Source organism: Indicator indicator, chromosome 31 (assembly GCF_027791375.1).
Source record: "Indicator indicator isolate 239-I01 chromosome 31, UM_Iind_1.1, whole genome shotgun sequence".
In the NCBI taxonomy this organism is placed as follows: Eukaryota; Metazoa; Chordata; class Aves; order Piciformes; family Indicatoridae; genus Indicator; species Indicator indicator.
In genome coordinates this window covers 5,032,644-5,054,700 of record NC_072040.1, presented here as the reverse complement: position 1 = coordinate 5,054,700, position 22,057 = coordinate 5,032,644, and positions in this window count along the sequence as shown.

The following is a 22,057-nucleotide window of genomic DNA, read 5'->3' as shown; positions in this document are numbered from 1 at the left end:
AGAGTAGTGATGTTCAGGTTTGAAGATTTCAGGTTCATTAGAAAGACATAGTGGACTACCTGTGTATGACTTCCTGTAAAACCAAAATGCTTGAAAGACTGATGTTCTCTGTCTGTCTGGTCCTCTCTCTGTTTGATTCTGCTTGTCTAAGTCTCTTTATTTTATGTTTTGCAATTTCATGACTAGAATTTAGCATTTCTTTTCCAGACAATCTTCCCTTTTACCAACAGCAAGCACGCTTCCCCACCCCAATCTTTCTTGTGATGGCACATCTTCTGTGACCTCAGACCTGGTTGTTTATTGTTAACTCCACCTGTTGTGACCAAGAAAACTGGAAAGTTTCCAGGCAAGATGTAGCAGATTTCAGCACTGTGTTTTAGACACTGATATTTTGTTGACGATGCTCAAAATAGAAGCTTGGAGGGGATCGTTTATCTAAACAAGAAATAGGTGACAATATCCAAATGCAGGTGGTTTTGGTTTTAGTCATCTTCACTTAAAAATTTTGAGTTTTATGTTGTAAGGAAAAGAATGAAAATAATCTGGTCCTTCTGTGGCAAATGAGAAAAACAACCATTCTGAACTTTTTCTTACCTATTCTACAGTTACTTAAATTTCTCATGTTGGAAGTAGCTGAGTGGTTATGTGGGAAGACATAAAAAAAATAAAGGAGAACAACCTTAATTATGGAGGATGTTAAAAACATTCAGATGTGTACAGAAGGGCATTTTTTTCTTGTTACTTCTAAAACTGCTTGATTAACATGTGACTATTAGTTTTTTGTTTTCATTCCTAGATTACCTGAATGTTTTAGTACCATCAATGATGGATGATATTTTTCTGAATCACTTTTACCTCTGCTTGGCGGTGAAGTTCAGCCACTCTGTACAAAGGTTATACCCAGTTAAAACAGTCTGTTAATTATTTATGAGACAGCAAGAAGACCAATGGGACTTTCACTTGTCTTTCTAGAAAAATAATGAGACCATTACAGTCTATTTAACACCATGAAAAACAATATCCACAGGTGACCTTTCAGAATCATTGCCAAGCTGGATTTATGGCCATCATGTACTCTCATCAAGTAAGGATTTCAAAGAGAATATTAAAGTTAAATCGGCACTTCAAATGGCAACAGTGTCCTTAGGTTTGATAATAATAACATCTCTTAACTTTTCTTCATTTTCTTGAGTGAATGTCTTCCACAGACCAGATCTGATAGCTAATGTTTTTTGGTTTTTAAGTCCTGGCATCCTACCAAATGCTTTGGGTGTGTACTGTCATATGACACAACAATAATGGCTGAGATATTGCCATGTCTGTTAAAATGGTCAAAACATCTGTATGTGGAGAAAAACTTCAGCACTCTATTCCTTCAGCCACACAGTCTTTGAAACCAAAGCTGCGTACTGAAAGACTTAAAGGACTTTTAGTAGTGCTTAGACAACTGGTATAAAAAATACCCCTAAATGCTACCATCACCTCCCAGGGATAAGAATTTAAAAATAGAAAGACATAAACCTTTGGTTTTAGTTAGCAAATAATTCAAAGGAAGAAAAATGGCTTGCCTGTCCTTTATGGTCACAAATTACATCAATGTAGATACAATTTCAATCCTGATCCTTATGTGGGTTTGAAAAGACATGTACATCCATCAGAATGGTGACTATAGGAAGAAATAATAATTTAAGCTAACTGCTGTCACTGAACAAAGCAGCAGCATGTAGGACACAGGCAACTGTGAAGATGTAGATAGAATAACAAGGAAGCAGAAGCTAACTGCACATCTTGAAACAGATGTGAAGCAGAAGGGGCGTGTTCCAAGCAGATGATTCGTTAAAAAAAAAAAAAAAGTTACATTGAATTAATTATAATTGATTGCTTATCTATAAAAATTTCCAGTAACTGGTGGTATATAGTTTCCGAGAGGTAGGCTTAGTCCTTGTCTAAATGACTGCACAATAGCATGGCTACAACCTTTTCATGTGACACAAGGGCCAATGCCATAAGAACTGCCAGGGAAGTCAAACCTGGAATCCAAAGGAAGACGAGCAGAGGCAGAAAGCACAAAAGCAGCAGGACATTTTTTCATCTTCAGTCACCAACATCACATTCATGGGCTTTTCTTGGCCAAAGGGGTAACATATTCCTTCTTCTGTCTTGTCTGTCCCTTTCCTTTTGCACCAAAGCAGTGACAGCAATTTTCTCCTCCCAAACATCAAGGGCACAACAAGGGAGAAGTTTTCTTCTTTATAAGCCTCTGGTTACAAGAATTGTTTCTCCTTTGATGTCAAAAGCCCTTTCTTCACATTGTCTCAGATTTGGGATGTGAGGAACACTGATTCTTTTGTGGAGATTGACCCAAGCAATCTCCTCCTCTCAGTTGAATAAGCCATCTGCCTACACTGCTGCACAGCTCCAGCTGTCACTGCTGCTGCTGGCCATCTCCTTCCCAGCTTGTTACCCTAACAATCTCCTGCACCACCACCTGCCTCTGACTCTGCCCAGTCCCATTCATCCAGGCAGAAAGGGTTGCAAAACCTCAGCATGTGTCTTCTCAACAGAGCCAGAGCCCTGACCAGCTCCAAAAATTCTTGTTTACGCAGCCTGATGCTGTAATAACAATGGCTGTATTATCTATCAATAATGACACGAAACTGCCAAAGCTCAGGTGACTGTCAATTCAGCAGACATTTTTCTGTCTCTTTTTCTATTGAGTAGTTTCAAGACCCTGACACCTTCTGGAAAGGAGGTGTTTACTGAACTCCTAGTCAGAAGATGCTTTACAAGGAATGTTCTGAGGATAGAATTACAAGATTTTGCTTTGGGGCAACAGAACCTCTATTCCTCTTTGCGCTTCACAGCTCAGAAGCTAGAACAACTGTATATCCTCCCATAACTCATTAGCAGCAAGGAAATTGTAGAATTAAGTATGGTATAATCTTCTCCTTCCTCTACTTACTTTTAAAATCCTTGAACTCTGTAGTCTGGGTTCTCTTTCTTTTCTTCTTTTTTTTTTTAATCCCCCAGTAAATTAACTGGAGACTATTCACAAATCAAATATTAAATACTCTGATATCCAAGATCACCTAAATCCTGAGAACAATGTTGGCTGCTTTCTAACTCAACAGCCCATAATGGTTTTTTTTTCCAGTTCACTCTCAGAGCCCTATTAAATTTGGTGTAGTCTGCTGGTATTCTATAATTCAGTATTTCAAGCAGTGATCGGGTGTTTTTGGAAAAAAATGCCATGAAGTAAAAAGACGTCTATTAATTTTTACCTTGTCATGAGCAGTATTTGTGGTCTGCTCTTGAAGCCCCCCCACATTTATCCTCTGCCTTCCACCCATACTTGAAGAATCTGATACACCATGTCAAAAGCAGAGTCAATGTTTGAGGAATAGATTATCTGTCCAAATGGTTTCATGTGAGGTTTTGCTTTGGTTCTGCAGAGTACCTGCTGACAAGGGAGCAGATTCCTTGTTTCCTGCTGCTCAACATGCAAGTGGACCATAAATGAACCTCTTGGCATTACCTCTGCTACTAAAATCCAGCTGCATCCTCTGATCAAGTGATCTCTTCCTCAAGTCTTCATTTATCACTTTCATATTCCACTTTGAAAGAAACTAAACTTCCACAGAGCAAACTGTCAGAAGGGAACCATTAGGAGAGGATGTTTGGGGAGCAAATTATCCACACTGACCATCAAGTTTTGCCTATGGATTTTTATAGGCTCAAGACAAACCTTGATCAAAGAGTGTTTCTTTCCTATGCCCAACCCCTGAACTACAGCAGAAGCAATTTTATAAGGACCACTTCAGAGGTCACTCTTCTTTGAGGCAAATTTCTGCCTTGCTTATTCAAACCAGCATACACACCAAAATGAAACACTATGTATTTTTGATCTGCCAGAGTTTGCTTCTAAAGAACCTCTGTCCTGTCTGAGCAGGAGCAGCCACTCTTCCTTCCCAACTAGCAGATGCATGCTTTTGGTAATTAAATGCAGCTGTTCTCCTTTCTGCTCCTTCTTAAGCTTTTGAAGGAAACCCTACATAGAGAGATGTCAGTGCTTTCAGCAGGGATGCAGAACATGAGGGAACACAAACTGGGAAGATTACCATTGCAAAGGACAGGTATTGTGTGCCTTCATTGTTAAATCACTGCAGAGAATGTAGGTGTGGTGTCCCAGCAAAGTATAATGTCAGCTACTAGTATTTTAGAATCTAAACAGACATCTGGCTTTTCTTTAAAAGATCTTCCACAGTCTCTTGGATGGAGATGCCAAATTATTTTGCTGGTGAGCTAATGCATATGAAAAACACTTCTATAGGCATCTCTAACACCCATACCTGTCAGTATGGCTGTCCTCATGGAGATGTCCAGCAAGAAGAAGGAAGTGAGCTGTCAGTAAACAGGCCCTTGGGTCTACAATGGCTTTTCCCATACTATCATAAAACTATTAATCCAGGTGGCCCACAAAATACAGCCATAAAAGGAAAGGACTGAAATGAGCTTTAAAATGGAATTTTAAACTTACTGTTTGTTATTTGTGATGTTACAATGTCACACCTGGGCTCTCATACGTGAATGCTTATGTCAGCATTGCAAATTTGGGGAATATACTTTTAGGAAAAAAGATAGATTTTTCTGTAAGTAGTTGACTGTGATGAATTGTGGTGATGAATTGACTGTGACAGCTAATGGAAGTGCAAAATTAGTATCAGAAATAGGTTCCAGAAGAATTAATAATTACAATAACAAGATTTCAATAAATTAATAGCTGCACTCAGATTGTGCAGTTCTTCAGAGATATGCCAATAAGTGAGTGACAAGGGCAGTGGAAGTGCAGGAGCATCTTTAAATGGATCTGAAATTAAGCAGATAGTTTCATTCTCTCAGCCTCCAAACAGAATCCAGTATATAATGCTCAAGGCAGAAGCCCCGATCAAATCTCATTGTGGCAGCAGTACATGAAGGAGCAGAGAATAAGCAGCCAAAAGCATGCTGAGGGTGCATTGAGAAGGTGGCATGTGAAAGCCTCTATCTACCCTTTTTTCAGCCAGGGGTACAGTTCTCAGTGTATGCATGATGCAAAAATAACTCCTGAGGATTTTGTCAGGCACCCATGCTCAGGGTTTTAAATAAAGCAACTGCTGTGCCAGAAACTAACTGCACTGTAAGCATGTCTGCAGGGCTCTGTGCTCCGAGGTGCTGCGTTTCACAAGGCAAGGGGAAAAAAAAGCCATTACTCCCACCAAATGACACCTCACACAATCTAGTGAACCAAAATGCCTGGAATTTTGTTAACACTGAGGTAAACCTGGCTCAGGCACATCTGCACCACATCATACAGGCTTTAGCTGCTGTTCACATGCAATGCATGTCCATAGCACTAAGGAAAGATTTGTCCAGAGGTAGTTACTGATAGCTTTACTAGGTTAAAATCAGTAGGGTGTCTCACATCACTGCTGGCAGACTTTTGCCCCCTGAATCTGGAAACAGACTTTTCTGTTATTAGAAATCCAGGAAAAATTAAGGCAGCCTATAGAGTATGAGGAGCTGCTTTCACAGCAGCTGCCCTCATGCTTTTACAGACATCAGTGAAACTGCACAGCTCTAGGTGAGGATAGATCTCAATTCCTGAATACTAGCTTATGGTAAGAGAGGCAGAATCTATGAATTGAGCAGCCCCTGCTAAAACAAATGTTCTCAGTGGCTGAGAAGGATGCCAAATTGCAGAAGACAGAATTTATTGAGGGGAAATAAACATTTTTCCACTGTTTTTGTTTGTTTGCTTCTTTCTTTGTATTTTTAACAACCTTTCAGAATCTTTTGACTACAGCAGAAAAAACTACCTACAGGAAAAAAAATAAATTACTAATTCCCTCAGTTTACACTTCGGCATAAATGTTTTAAACTTCATGACTGTATGTATTACATTCCAAATTAAAACATTTCTGCTGCATGTGGTGATTTATTTATATTTTTGTTGTTTCTGTTGGCAATTTATGTTCAGATACTTTTTGAAGTACTTAATATAAAGTAAACTCACATGCAGATAACTTTGGAGCAGTGCAGTACTTCAAAACCTCATGTTTACAGTAAGACAGTGAGAGCTTTGAAATCAAAGTTAAGCTCAGCATGAAACTAAGAAAGAAGTTAGAAAAATTTCAGAGCTCATGAATTTGATTTTGCTCAAGCTGGGCCAAAAGTCTTTTCTCATCAAAAATTACTTAAATCTCAGCTTTCCCCAGCAAGTCAGTGGACGTTTCATGTGTGCTTCTCTCAAGAAAAGTGGAAACAGAGCCTCTGTTCCCACTTTTTAGGTTTAGGCAATGGAAAATCCCAAAAGCTGAAGAGTTGAGCTGTGTGGAGAGAAGACAGCTATCTGACACTGAGGATTTTCATTTTTTCACTCAAAATGAGGGTGTTTGTTGTTTGAGTTGGGTTGGGGTTTTTTGCACCTGTCCTGGATTTCCTTGTGTTCTGACTTTGTATCCTTTTGCAAGGGATTTTTGTAAATGAGAGGAGACTTTATTTCAAGTCTTTTACTGGCTGCATTAAAAATGCAACATACATAGTATCCTATCAACTCTGAAGTGATATGGAACAATATTTCCCCTCCTTACATTTTTGGCAGATTTGTGCTGTGTTTTGGTGGTGGGAAAATTACTAAAAAAATGGTAAAAACAAAAATATCATTCATTGGTAACCAGATCTTTTCTGGAAAAATAAACTAAGCCAGTGTTCTCTGAAGGTTTCATAATGCCTCAATTATATCTTTGTCAAGTTCTAGTAGTTTGAGACAGGTAAGAAAAGTTAGGCAGGTATCATTTTAAAGATGCACCCCACATGCTAAAAGTTCTAATTAAGTAACTAATAAAAGCCATACTTAGTGTGCAGCTTGCCTCATTTTTGGTTACCATTGTCTGGTTCATCCTGTTCAGAGCCCAGTGACTGCCTGTGTTTTCTGTTCTGGCCACTGGAGGTAAGCAGTCTGTAGCTGTGGTCTGTAATTTTTGCTTTTACACTATGGAAATCATAAAAACTGTATTTGTTGCAGAAAGTTTTCCAACTTTACTTCAACATGAAAGACATCACAAAGCACCGACTCAGAAATAAATTTCTCCCTACATACTAAATATCCAGGATGGGGAAAAAAATATTGATAAATGAGAGTCTGGGGAGTTGCTAAGTGAGGTCCCTGCACACAATTTATGATCATGCACTCTTGGACTTCAGAATGATTAATACAGCTAATTCTCAGTAGAATAAGAGCTGTTTTAGCCCAAGAGAGAACTGTACACCATTGTTTATAGAAGAAGATAACATCAAAGTGTCCCACTGCTTGTGTTAAGCAAATAGAGAGTTCTGGGTCAGTGCAAATTAATCCTAAAGGAGCAAGGAAAAGTCCTTAATGACTGTTAGATCAGTGTGTTATCAGTTTTCATACAACTGAAAATGCTGGAGCTGTTAATGAGAATTACAAATGGCCTCACTCACCACAACATGCTGGCGGTTGTCTATTAGCGTGGTCACTATGAAGTCCTCTGATGATTTGTACATGTGACGTTTGTTAATGAAGTGAAGAATATTTAGGCAATTTGCTGATATATTCAAGCTGTTTCAGAATGGGTTCTTTGCAACAAATATGAAGAATATTTCACACTGCAATTAGATGAATGGACTGGAAGCCCTAAAAAAGTGTTATCCTTTATGAATACAATAAGATCTGGTTTAGAGAAATAAATTGTTTTAATGTATGCATGAAGTAACTGTTGTAAAAAAACACAACTAATCATTTGTGTCTATTAAGCTTTGTTTAGAAGGAATAGATTGCATTTCACAGATTCACAGTACCGCAAAGTTAACTACAATAGGCATTGTTTGGTTTCCCTAAAGTACAAGTTAACAGCTAGACCACAAGAAGGTCTAGAAAGTAAACCTCCTTTATTGGTTTTTAGGAGGTGGTTCAGGTTTTATTGGCAATGATGTGTACGCCTCTGAACATTCTCCAACACATTATAATTCTGTTCCAGTCTCTCTGACGTGATCTGTGCACCAGTTTATGGGCTGGAGCAGGACTGTTGACAGGACAGGAGTAGGAATAGGCCATGGGCTCATTAGCTGTGCTGGTAGAACAGAAGGGCAAAAGTCTCCTCAACCCCTGTTGGCAGTTCTGTGCCTGTTTACAGGTCATCACAAAGCAGTATGAATTCACAATCTGTGGGTGATTTAACTCGCTCAGTTAGAGGCACCATGCAACTATTCATCTCTCAAATTTGTCTTGAGATAAAATGTCTTGTTACATCAAGAAACTGTTTATAGAATTATTAGGTCTACTGAGGTATTGTTCTCTGGTGCAACTGTCGCTCAGTTCATAACCTAGGTTTCAACACTTCTCAGATATTTGGACATGAAAGCGAACACTTTTCAGAATTCAATAACAGCAAAAATAGGTCCCCCTGTAACTTACAGCTTTTCTTTCTGCTGCTTCATGTGTGGAGTACGTCTTTGCAGATGGAGATGTGAAATACTCATGTGTAGTATGTGTAATACCTGCCTGCATAGGACATCAGCTCTTTTTTTCCCTCACATTGATTTTCCCACATGAGAGAGGTTTTTGCTCAGGGCATGCAACAGAGTAGAGTTGTAGCAGTCTTGCTCACTTCTAGCATCAAACTTCTCCGAAGACCTCAAGATCTTTTCATAAATATCTGGGTGGAGAGTAACACAGATCTTCATATATACTGCCTGGAGTAAACAAGCTTACTCTTTAGTAATACACAGAGGGGTTGCAGATATTTGCCCCAAAAGAACCCTATAGTTGCTGAGAAATAACATCAGTTTCCAAAATTAATAACCTCCCAAAGGAGAGTTTACCAAGAAGGGAAAACAATCCTCCCCCTCCAAACTGAAAATACATCTTCTCTTCCCTAACTAAGCCCTTCTTGCTCAGTTTGAGGAAGGTAAGCACCTTTCCCTTCCACCCCTGGTAAATCAAATTGCCTGACCAGGAAGGAGGTTACAAGGAATTACTTAGGTAAAAATCGCACAGCTTGTGGTCTTTGTGCTACAGGAAATGTCTGTAGGTGGCTTTCATCCCCACCGCTCCACCATTGCTTAATCCAACAATTCAGATTTCTTTTTCTTTTTCTTTTTTTAATCTTCCATAGGAATCTGTCCTTCCTGGTTTTTAATCAGCTTTGAAGTTCCTCTCTGAACTCCTTCCAGTATGTCTACATATTCTGCTGGTAGGTATCTGGAACTAAACACAATGTAATGAGTGCAGAACAGAGCTAGCTACAGTGTAATGGGCACACATTTAAAAAAAAACACACCTGTGTCTTTGGACATGGGTAACCATGGCTTAGCAATTAATTTACAAAGTTTGCCATTGAAAAGGAAAAACAAAATAGCTTTCATTTGTGGATACACTTCTGAAATCTTCCACCTCCACTCTAATACCTAGAAACAAAAGGCAACTATCAAGAAACTGTTTTGGCTCTGATGCCTCTCAAAAGCCCATGCACAGACCTGTTAAAATGCTCTGCGTACCTTGGTGCCTGGCTTGTCCAGTTCACCCTTACTAGCATCATATGAGTAATATGCTGTGCAACTGGCCACTCTGACAGCTTTCATGATGCTGAAGCTTATGGCAACTGTAAATCTATTAAGCTACAATTTGCACTTAATAAAACAAAATGGCAAGTAGTTAAATGCCAGCTCAGACCTAAACTAGTGAACATTTTGCATCAAAAGCCATTGAGCCTACTGCTGCTACTGCTGTCTTCCTTTGAGAAATTCAATCATGCTGATTTAGGAAACCTGGAGAGAGATGGCAATCCCTTCTTTTGGTGTAGACCATTCAATCACGGATGAAACAAAGCCTGTGCTGTGGAGTACCGGAAGGTCAGGCATGTGCTTCCTACCCACCAAGCAGAGCTGGGAGCTCATCCCAGTGCCTCTGAGCAGCCCTGCTGTCAAAGCAAGGAGCTGAGCACAGACAGGCTCTTCCTGCTGTCACTACATGGCCTTCTGGCTTGCCTTGATTTTATTACAGCAGAGGCTGTGCAAGCCAATTGCTCAGGAGTGGGATTTGGAGCAGAGAATGAAGGTCTTTCTGCCAGAGAACACAAGTAGGCACCAAGACACCCACCAGCACAAAGGACTGTTTAATGCTATCTTGACGAGAAAAGATAACACTGGAAGCTGCACAAAAGGACCAAGGATTTACTGGCATCTGTAAAATGTCATTCTTTATACCCCCAGCTCTGTCTGTGCTCCATATTGCAGCATTTCTGGGTGGCCAAGTGGATGGCCCTGTTTCACAGATGAATAGTCTGGTCAAAAACCATATGCCCTGTTTCATTAACTCAAAGGGGAAAAAAAAGCAGCCTGGCCAAGGGAGCCACTGAGAGCTCAAAAATCTGATCCACCATGCTAACCGGTTTGGAATATTAGCCTTTAGTTGAGATTTGACATCCATTTCTTCCTGAATATAAGCAATTTGCCTAACAGCTCTGGCACTATTCATAACCACACAAAGCTCAAAGCTCTGTCCCCAGCTCCTAGCTTGTAATTTCTGGAATACAAGAGCATGCATCACTTAAAATAGAGTTAAAAGGGCTAGCTGCTCCTCGGAGAGCATCTCAGGGAACTTATCCTACCCTCTTCTGGATCTTTTGTTTGGGAGAATTCTTATAAGGATTTTTAAATCACAAAAAGCGCTTAGTGCTGACTAATGGGTGCCAATTAAGCTCAGCCCACAGAATCAACAGTTTCCTGTTACCTGTTCCTTCAAGTAGAACAGTGGCTGATACCCCTGCCCTTTCCCAGGCTTCTGTGCAGGGACCTTTCCTGCCTGAAAACAGTAGGGACACCTGTTTTCCAAGCACAGAAGGCCAGCACCTGAAATCCTAGGAATGGGCCCGCTATTGAGAAAAGGGTGCTTGATAAGGCAGCCACTGTGATAGGCAGTGGAAATCTGATGATGAAAGGAGATGCCTAATAGATTAATCTTGTGTGATTTGCCAAAACACAGGGTTTTCTGCAAGATTATCCACACTCGCAATAGAAAGCCCTTTGTTTTGTAAAAGTCCCCACTTACCATGGTGTTCTTTATCTCAACAAGAAACATAATGGTTTGCTTGTTTACATGCATGGCAGATATATTCAGAACTGAGCTTGGGAACTGTGAACTTCTTTTCATTTGAAATGTTTCCAATAGGCAGGTTATTAGCTGAGGGGAACAAGCAGTTGAACACACATAAAATTTAAATCTGCCTTGCTTAGATTGGCAAAAACATCCACTGGGGAAATGTTTTACTTCCTGCTCAAATACCTTTGGAAGAAAATCACAAATTCATTTGTAATCATCATATATGTATGTATATATTTTTTTAGAGTTAAGTTGTACGTCTATAGAAATGTATTTGTTACAGCGTACCAGCCATTTTCCACTAATATTAATTACTTTATTAGCTTGTCTTTATTTCTCCAATTTTACTTTGCTTACTATAAAATTTGACTGACGGCTTTATATTGTTTATACTGAATGTGTATCTGGAATCTAGCCATTGATGTGCCTTGGATAGAACTGCTTTGGTTCTGAAACCAATTTTTACATACCTTACGCATCTGAGACTGCGGAACAACCAAAGCACCATGTTCCTGAACTCTGAAAATAAACAAAAATCTACCTTGTTAGGAAACAGCTTTATTAAAACCCTTTTTATCAGTCTTATGTCAATGAAGTTTTTCATGGAGCACAATATTGAGCTTGCTGGATACACAACAGACATGCTGTACAAAAGTGTGCACAGTGGGAGCACACGTTGTATTAAAGGACCTGGAGCACAGGAGTTACTTTCCTGTGCTCCTCAGTTGTAGCAGGCTATACATACCATGTAGCTTTCTAGTTTACTGCAGAGGCAGCCCAATTTCCATATCATAAGTATGAGGTGGAAGGCCACTTCAAGCAAGACTAGCAAATGAGCTGCTCACACTGGTGTCACAGGATCAGTTATGTGGACCTACCTCAGCAATCCACTGCAGCCAGCACAACAGCGAGAAAGGTATAGAAATCAGAAAGAAAGGGGAAGTGGGGATGGAAATCTGATAAATCTATCAAAAAGAATTTATCTCCAAAGATTTGTCTGTCTAGACCAGAGGATGGCTACAAATGGGAGTTAGTGGCTCACGCAAATGGATACTGTGTAATGAAAAATTACCACGGAGTAATGCTTGGCATTGATGAAGGATTTTATTTTACTTGTAGGACATATTTTATGGTTTATGAAGACACTGGAAATCTACTTTCTGTTTTCTTCTTCCATATTTATAGTTTATATTACTTATTTTAACAATGTGTTCAGGCACACATTGTACCTTCTCTTTTTTCAGTCTGCTCTAAACTTTCCTATAGTTCAAACTGCACTTAAAGCCAAGTCCTACAGTTCAAAGTAGTCAGTGCACAGCTGAAACTGAAAACTGTGGAGAAGGCCTTCATAATTTGCTTGGAATTAGTACAAAATTGACACAATCTTTGCAAAATTTCTTCTTTGGGCTCACAGTGTCCATACAGCCTCTATAAAATCCCAAGGTGGAATCAGCAAGCAGAAAAGGTTTTCCAGTTTCATTTCTTCTTGTTAAATTTACACTTGTTTCATAAAAACGTCTGAATAAAGTCACACACTGGCAGATATCAGTACCTTCTGGCCTTTCAGAGGAAAGGCCTCAGCAAAGCAGGAGTGACAGCTACACTGTAAGTGTATCAGCAGAGATTAAAAAATACAATCTGAATGTATTTCTTGGCACTTAGTTCTTTCTTTGTATTTATTGACATAATTACACTTCCACTACTTTCTATATTTTTTAATGTAGGCTGGTGTTTAAAACATTCTGGCAAAGACAAGATGATTAAACATTTTAACTTTTTAAAGCATGTTGCTTCCACTGTACAAATTTGATCACCTCTCACTAGGGTGTGTGGTCAGCCTTAGGTTTCATAACACTGTTTTTCACTCCCTAATCTTGAATGCATAAATAGGGACTTTTAAAAGGCTGCTTGATTTTTTTTTTTTTTGGGGGGGTGGGGGGATGGAGGGTGTAAAATGTTTAGAATTGGTGTGTTCATTGTTTTGAGAGTTGGTTTTAGTTGTGGGCTTGTAGTAGTAGTAGCAGTAGTAGTAGTAGTAGCAGTAGTAGTAGTAGTAGTAGTAGCAGTGGTGGTGGTGGTGGTGGTGGTGGTGGTGGTATTATTATTATCAAATGAATCACATCTATTTGTTTTTGGTTTTTTTTAATCAAAAGTTGATGGTCACATCACCAGACACTATGTGTATCACTAAACATAGGATATATTGCTTTTGTATACATACTAAAATACTATGTCTGACTAGGACCTGTCCCTAAAAAGTACTTTCTGAGTTTGTCGAGTTTCTGCATGCACACTTTACAGCTAGCCTATGGCATTCTAACCCAGCCTCAGGGATAAAATTTGCATTGGTGGTGTTGGAATATTTTCATTAGAAGATGACTTTTACAGATAACTTTTGGTTTTATTTTTGTTATTTTAATGTCAAAAGCAAAAGTGTCTGTAGCCAAATCCGAAGCCTCCTGGAGGAATGTGTGCCTCCTTGAGAAAAGAAAACACAATGTCAAGCTGTATAGTGCTAGCTGTAGAAGTGTGGAAGGACACAACCTTTCCGATGAGCCATGTTATAGCACAGTGCTCTCTGGAAGAATCTACCAAAATGTTTCAGAACAGACCAGAAATGTACTTCTAAACAAATCTCCTGGTTGTTCCCATTCACAATGTTTTGCTTCATAGTGTGGAGTGGTCTAAGAGCACATTTTTTTGGATGGAACAAATCCAGGCATGCTCCAGGCCTGCACCTAATGCACTCCAACAGTTAACAGGTAGCTAACAGGTCCCAGACCCCAGCAGGAACTAGCCCAAAGCATGCCCTTTCTGACACATGCCTAATCCTTGGCACCAACAGATTTGCTCCACCCATCTGCACATGCCAGCCCATAGTACTTGGTATTGTATGTGCAGCTTCTGTGACCAGCACTAATTTTGCCATACAGAAGGGCATTTATGTGAATAAAAATCCACAGTGGTGGATTTCAGACCAGATTAATATCTCCTAGCCCAGATAGAAGCATTGCATGCTGAATGGGTGGCTCGCTGAAAGGCAGCCTTTCACTGAAGCAAAGCGTCTTGGTAGATGTATGGAGGAAGCACCAATGTTCCACACAGGATTGTTTGCTTTTCGTTGCTACTTCCTATCAGATCTGTCTCTTACCATTACCACAGGCATTTGTGAGGGTGACTGAACAAAAGAAATTGCTCCAGATCCATGCCCTCTGTTGTTGTGAATGTCCAGCACAGGAAAATACCTATTAGAAGTGCACATAAAGACTACTGGGAACAAAATGACTGTTATAAAGTAAAATGAGAAGACAGTGGCACATCTCTGGAAAGTGACACAGGTTCTTCAGCATCTGTGGTTCACCATTAGATAGGCATCAGACACTGTTGTTTCTCAAGCTCATGGATTGCTTTTATGCTACGTCAATCCAGTTAGGTCTAGTAAAAGATACCAACTCCCCTTAACATGCCTTGACTTGGTTGTGAACTTAGATCATCCAAGATAAAACAATAGGACAAACTCCACATAGTGCAAGTGTAAATTGCAGGGTCAGCACAAAACCGATCCTGGTTTTTGGATGAAGGAAGTGCCACATGTTTTGTCACATCCATGGACCTGCCAGCACCTGCTAAGAACCTTCAGCACAAACTGAAGGCAAAGTGAGCTCAGGTCACACTTCAAGATAACTTTGGCACATCAGTGCTCTATCACTGGATCTGAGGAAACAGAACATTTATCATTTTGAGGCTTCAGAGATTTTTTTTTTAAACTAAAATCTTGAGAACTTGTCAGGTGATATTACAAGCTTTTATTTCAGACAAAAGAATTCTTTCTGATACTCATTCAAAGGGTTAAATACAACATTAAAAGTAATGTACTTCTGCTTGTACCATAATGCCAATAAAGTATGTGTTCTAGTTTTGTCAGGGTTTCCAGCACTAGCTTATTTTCTTGGCTTCCCTCAGGAAGTCTTTTTTTTTCCTCAGTGGCCTGAACAGGGCACCTAAGGAGTCCAACTCCCAGGGAAGCAGTGCTCCACCAACGGGTCTCCCAAGCCAGCCCCAGATTTCTTAGGCTGAAAGTTAAAGCTGGAAGTAAAGAGAAGTTAAAAACTTACTTAACCTTGTTTGTATACAAGGATTCTTTTATTCCATTTTAGTTTTTTTAAATGGGTCATTTCCTAAACACTTGCCATCCAGATTCAAAATGGTGTGTCTATCAATTGCTTGTAAATTTGAAAATGTTAATACAGCTGCAAAATAATAGGAGGAGTTGTAATGTTAATACATGCACTTGGCAGTGAAGAGTATGAACAGGAGCTTAACATGCTGTCCTTTAAAAAAGCTAGTGTTGTGTATGTTGGTGTGGAAATACCACAGATCCTGTTGCAATTCAATTACTTCATTGAAAAAGCCATAGCATGAAGATTGAATTCTACTATTTATTGAAAGTGACAAATTAGCCAAGGATCATAGTTCATAAACATGAGACTCGATGTCTGGGGAAAAAAAATAATAACTACCTTTTAAAACCAAGCTGTTCTCCGAGCAGCTAACAGAGCTTGAACTCCTTTGTGTCTCATATCCTCTATACAGTACTGCTCCGTTAACTCTGTGCACCTCTCACATCCCTGCTTGATGATGCCTTTTGGCAAGAGAAAGCACAGCCTAAACCCAACCCAGAGCTACGGGGTGACGATGAGCAGACCAATACATGGCCATGAGCATTCACGGTGCATCTGGCTGCTGCCAGGCAGAAGCCAAGCTGGCCTTGCTGAATGGAAGCCAAATTACCTGGAAGAACAAAGAAGTTTTTTCTCTTACATCCAACCACAAATTTTCATGGCAGTTATTGGAACTTAACAGTGTTTGGGATTTCTCCTCTCTCTCAAATGTGGTTTAAATTGGCCTGAACTTTTGTGGGAACAGGAGTGAGTAGCAGGGGAGAAAGAGAAAGTGAGAGAGAAAACAGGGCAAAAATAACATTTGGATTTTTCCAAGCCATTTATCCTGAAATTGTAGAAAATGTAATATGTAAAAGAATACTGTTTTATTCTCCACTACAAAATAGTAGCCATATATACATTATTTTTATTTTGATCCAGCAATATATATCCTCACACAAAGACAGCTGCATTTTCTTCAATTCAGAGTACACATGCTTTGAGCGCTGTACCTTTCATCTCCGAAAACGATGGACACACACTAGGGAGTTGTTTGCCCAGTGGCAGGGAAGAGCACTTTCCAGTATGGGAGTTATTTTGGAAATAAGCTTACACCTGTGTATGAAACACATTGAGAGAACCACATCTGTTTACATCAGCTGAGGATCTATTCCTTATCTGTAGCAGTATGTTTCTCAAAACAGCTTAACTGATTTGGACTTAATACTTGATTATGTGGTTATTTTCAGAACTCTACAAAGGCCCAGGAGATAAATCTTACTGCCTCCAATAGTCTTGTTTAATTTTTACTCTAGGTTCCACAACTATTGCTATGTATTAGCAAATGAAAGGGACTGGTTTGCCATTGTGTTCATACTACTCATCAGCAAACCTATTTATAATTTTAGGATGTTAAAAACCTTTATTGAAAGCAACCAGGCTCAAAAGCTGATCCCTGGGCATAACTGGCAGTACCAGAGGCTGGAGTGTGATTCAAGTCCTACATGCTAATGCCAAGACCAAGATACAGTAGGTTTAGGACAGCCCCCACTGCTTTTGGCATTCTGATGTCAGGGCTAAACATCAATTACTATTTTTGAGAATATCGCCCTTCCTGGAGTTTGTATTTTCAAACTGGTTTCATTCTGGCTTACTGCATCTTAATTACAAATCTTTCATCTCTTTTCCATGCCTGTCTCCATCTAATTAAACGCTAGAGAGGTGCAAGACACCAGATCATCATGTGGTGGATGAGACACAGATGCATCTAGTGAAGGCTTTGCTGCTGTATTTTAATTTATAGTTTGCATCCAGCATCACTCAAAGGAAACAGGTTTACAAACATACACGTCCTCTCACCACCCCACCCCCTTTTATTTCCTTTTTATGTCTCAGTATTTCTGCTGTTCTTGTTTCCTTACAGAATAGCACCATTTTATATGTGGCTGTGCAGAGAACTGTAATTAGAAATTCTGAGGCAGTCAGTGAAAAAGCCAAAACTTTTTAAGCTTGCACATCAGCCCAGTGTTTATACCATCAAGAAAAACGTGGATAACTTAGAAATCAAATTACATTGACCTTGAGGGTGACTTTTGCTTGCTGTCACTCTAAAGCCAGCAATACAACTTCTTGAAAAATTATCTTAATTCCCATAATCCTCTGTTCTCATTTTAAAAAATTAATGACAGTGCATCTGTCCATACTCCAGATCTCAAGATGCCAAACATTTCTATTACTTTTTCTTTTTTTGTTCCCACAGGAATGTTGATGGATGCATGGGCAGGGCTGAGTTTTAAGATTGGCTTTTTATGTGTACATTGGTTCACACTGAAAACAATTGAAGAATTGTATGTATGAAGAATTAACAACTTCATTTATAGGGAAATAATTGCTTTCTCTGTTCTTAACCCATCACATATTTGGTTGTTTTCTGAATGTGTCATACTCCAAACACACTATGCAGACATCTACCAACACAATAATCAGTTGTGTTTACAGTAAAATCATACTGAATTTGTGCCTGTAAAGTCATCCTTCTTTACATAATTGACATACAGACTTTCTCCCCATCCTTTCCCCTAACAGGACACATAAAATGCAAGGAATGGTTCGTAAACTCTGAAGTAAAGTTGCAAGGTGTTGGGCTGTGGCTGCTGCTTCAGATAGAAGCATAATTGGTAGTTGGGATTAGAAGGTGGTGGACCAGCTCTGGAGGAGTAGCTGAGGTGCTTTTTCAGAGCATTTTAGCACTAGAAGCAGGAGAGAAAATTGAATGGTGACCATCAGGGCATCTTATTACAGGTTTTATTATCAGGGTCTTATTACAGGTTGTGAACCAGGCAAGGAAAAAATTAAGTTTTAAGAAACATCAAAAGAGAGCATCTTCCCCTGCTGTTATGTTTTTCATGGTGGTTTAAAACCACTGCAGACAAATGCAAGGCTTCAATGTGTAGCATCATGAGCTGAAACTCTGCTTCCTTTATTCCAAATATCAGTCAGCTGAATTTCAACATGTGAAATTATGACTGCAGCTCTTTCTCTGTCTGAACAGGTTTGCTCTTGCAGGTCTTACAAACACAGGAATTTTTCATTAAATTTGGAGGAAATACCATTTGGATGCAAAAGGAGATCAGAGGAAAAACAAACAAACAAAACTTCAGGCACAAACATCATCCAAAACACCCAAATTCCGTGTTCCTAGTGCTGCCACAATACTTGTATGCCTGATGTAGAGGAATTGTTTTCATTAGACAGCTCTACAGGAGCTTTAATTGATGGCTTGACAACTGGAAAATACTTCACACCCTCCAACACATCCCAGTCTGTCTGGAAGGCCAAGTGACCTGCCTGCAGTACAGCAGTGTACAAAAGCATCTGTACTGCATGAAGCACAAATGGTACCCTTGATTTGGTGTAAAGCACTAGGAACAAAAAACAAACAGGCAGAGATTACAGGGATTCACAGGACTGTGAATTCAGTTAAAAGTTCCCAGAAGTTGAGTACAACTGGATATGGCAATGTTGTTTTGTCAGGTCTAATACTGACCCACCACACTAGAAACCTAAATGCAACAGCACAGGGGAAAAAAAAAAAAGAGTGTGATCAGGAAAAGCACCACCAAATCCTCACAAGGAGATATCAGACATGGAAGTGCTAAAACAAACATTTTGCCAAATACTTGCTGGAAAGGATGAATGTTGTTGTTTTCATTCAAGTCTATGAAGTGAAAAAAATTAAAAATCACTCTAGAGCCTGTTATTTGTGTCTGTGCATTTGTACTACATGTAGCTGTGTTTTCACCATAAACTTTGCCCATTGGAAAGGTACCATGCAAGTTACTTATTTTTGTTTTAAACTGTTGAAGTTTAGATTTCTTCCATTCTGAAATGATCTCAGAGCATACTCTGTGTCAGAAAGATTTTAGACAAAAAATGTAGAGTTTAACAACACAAACACCGCAAAACAATAACTGATGCCCTAATAAAAGTACATCATAAGATTGTAATGTTGCAGTGAATATGTTTTTAAAAATAAAAAAGAGCATTCTTTCAGCAGATTATCTTTTTTCTGTATTCATTGAATGGTCTGATTTTAAATTTCAAAACACTTTCCTATGTCAATGACAATCTTAATAGAGTCCAATTAGTTCCACAAGGCACTTTCTGATGCACAAGCCCCTGGCTTGATTGCGGTGAATGGTGAGTATTTCCTGTGTTTAAGTCCACATATGGATTGAGTAAGGCAGTGGCAGAGAGACTACTGGTTTCCTTCACTACATCTTCATTTCTTTTTCACAGGCTAAGCCTTTTCTGTTTTTCCTGGCTCTGTTGTCAAAACATTGACCAGAGTTTTGGCTCATTACTTGCAATACGAGGCCAAAACAATCCTCTGGAAACCAGTGTGGCAAAATGTATTTTAAATCCATACATTCACCATTCAACCATGGGAGCAACCACGCTCATTGCCCCACTCTGTGGTTTAAAAACAACATGGGTTTGCCCCCAGAATGGTCTGATTTATTTGACAAGCTTTCTCAAGTCGGGTATATCAACATTTAAACTGTTCTGAGGCTGGGCTTTCTATGTCACATGTAGGGCAAATATTAAAACACACTCTAATCATTTTCTGCCTCTATTAAACTAGACAAGGTGAATGCATTGTGCATTCTCCATAATTTCTTTGAAACTCTGTCAGTTTCTCCAAAGACAAGCTACAGTCATGCTTTTTTTTTGCCTTTTTTTTTTCCCCTCCTCAAACCATACAACTGGGGCCTTTAAATATTATCTGTGTTGCATCCTTTCTGGAAAATAGGCCATTACAAAATATATCTAGAGCTAATTCCTGTTCCTGGCATACAGAAGTCCAGAGCAAAACAATAAAAGATGACATGTTTTAAGGACTTCTTCATAAAACGTAGCATAATGTACACGTACCATGTGACACTGCAAATTATTTTCCTGACTGATCAGGTTCCTGGAGGTATTCCCTTTCCTCAGGGGTAACTAGGAATCCAAACAGAAACTCTCCTGTAGAACTGGAAACAGGACAAGAGCAATTTTGCACACATAATCAGGACAATTAATGTATTGAGATGGTGTGTTCAAGATTAAATAGTCTATCCAAACTGAATCGAATATCTTAAGTACTAGGGTATAATTCCCCTGACCCAGAACTCCTCTATGATTTAATTCCACCTTCTTTCATTCAGTTCTTGTGCTGGGTACCACAACACTGAGCCAGGTCTCTTCTGGCACAGGTTGCATGGTCGCAATTTACATAACACCTACAGAAATACATGCATGGACACACAACAAGCCTAAATGTGGGGCAATGGTCTGTTTCTACCTTGAGTCATCTATAAATGATCCATGTGATATTTGAACCAAATGTAAATATCCCACTTGGATTTACACCCAAACAGCACAGTGCAAACCAAGGAGTGGGCTAGAAAGTCTCTCACTGTTGAATAAAACATAAACTTCACAGACAAGCTTTTTTCATGGTGTGTGCTGCAGAAAGCTTTACAAGGCAGGGATCTCTATGTTCGTGAATGTAGAGACACTTTTAAAAGTTTCTCCTCTGCCCCATTCCCACCCGGGGTGAGGGAGAGGCAGCATTCACCCTCACTGGGTGTGTGGGGGGCGGAAGCAATTGACTGCTGGGGGAGCCCGGGGGCACTCACCTTGGCACCCAGCCTCCAGACTCCTCGCCGGCGGCTTTGTCCTAACTTTAGCGTGTTCCCACCGGCCTTCGTCACGAAAACCGTAAACCCCCAATGCTGGGTTTCTAGTGGCTAAATACAGAGCACTAAAAAACAAGGGGGGAAAAAAGGGGGAGGAGAGAGAAACGTGAAGCGTCTCAGCAAACTCCATAAACCGGAGACGTGAGAGCTGTCGAGAAAGGAGAGAGGGAAGGGACGATGAGAAGCTTGAAAGTATCCGAGCAAATAGCAAATATCTTTGTTTTAGTCTCAGACACCATAACTTGTTTTACGATTAGTGGTCTGTTAAAAGATTTGTCCTGGAAGTACTTGATATTGGGTTACAAAAGGTTACGTTAATTGCATTAAGCCATAATGACCCATGAAGGACTGCAAAGTCTTAGAGGAAAACAAGCTTCTTCTTTAAAGAAATAAACCACAATAAATAAAATAAAATAAAATAAAATAAAATAAAATAAAATAAAATAAAATAAAATAATAAATTAAAATAAAATAAACACCAAATCATGGAGTGTGGCGGGGCGCCTGGGGCTCCCGGAGGAGGCAGGGAAGGAGGCAGCGCCCCGGGCCCGGTAGGCTCCAGCCCCTGTGCCTTCCTGGGTGCTGCCGTTCCCCGCCCACATTGCCGCGGCCCTGCCTATGTCGGCCCTGGGCGCGACCGCCTGCGTTATGATCCGAAATTAAATGTGTCTACTAATAATCTATAACTTCGCTCTTCGGGGCAGAGCAGACAAACAAATTTGTCCTTCCGAATGAAAAGAAAACAGTGTTTCTTATAAATGTTTAGGAGGGTGCACAGTGGGGCATATTTTCTTTCTTACTGGCAAGAGTTTGTAACTGGATCCCTTAACATTACTGAGAACACGAAAACATGAAACAAAAGTATTGATCCAAGAATTTGCAGAAGAGATGTATCCAAATATGCACTGATTTGTTTGAATTTTTTGTAAGGTTACCTCAGACGTTTTGAGAGGAACATGGAAGCTTGCGATATAGCCCCTACATGTCCCATT